Source organism: Colobus angolensis, unplaced genomic scaffold, assembly GCF_000951035.1.
Source record: "Colobus angolensis palliatus isolate OR3802 unplaced genomic scaffold, Cang.pa_1.0 Scaffold51, whole genome shotgun sequence".
Lineage (NCBI taxonomy): Eukaryota > Metazoa > Chordata > Mammalia > Primates > Cercopithecidae > Colobus > Colobus angolensis.
The window spans coordinates 14,364,111-14,364,649 of record NW_012118599.1 but is presented as its reverse complement, the minus strand read 5'-3'; positions in this window follow the sequence as shown (position 1 = coordinate 14,364,649).

Sequence of the window (539 nt, the reverse complement as noted above, 5' to 3'; positions counted from 1 at the left end):
AGCAAGAGTCCAACTCAAAAAAAAAAAAAGCTGGTCATAGTGGTGGGCGCCTGTAATCCCAGCTACTCTGGAGTCTGAGGCAGGAGAATCGCTTGAACTCAGGAGACATAGGTTACACTGAGCTGAGATTACACCACTGCACTCCAGCCTGGGTGACAGAGTGAGACCCTGTCCCTTCCGCCCCCATAAAAAAATGAATAAAAAAAAAAAGACTTTTATTTTTGCAAATAAATAAAAGTTGCAAAGGGTACATATAAAAAGGCACAATAAAAAGGTACATATAAAAAAGCATGGGAGAAGGGGTGTGGAGCTTCCAGGCGCTCCCTGGGTGAGGTACTCTCCAGAAATCTCCACATGTTCAGCTACCCTGAAGCTCACTGACCCTGTCTTTTTGGGTTTTCTGGTTTTTGTGGGTTTTTTTGTTTTTTGTTTTTTGTTTTTGCTTGTTTGTTTGTTTTTTAAGACGGAGTCTCGCTCTGTCGCCCAGGCTGGAGTGCAGTGGCGCGATCTCGGCTCACTGCAGGCTCCGCCTCCCGGGT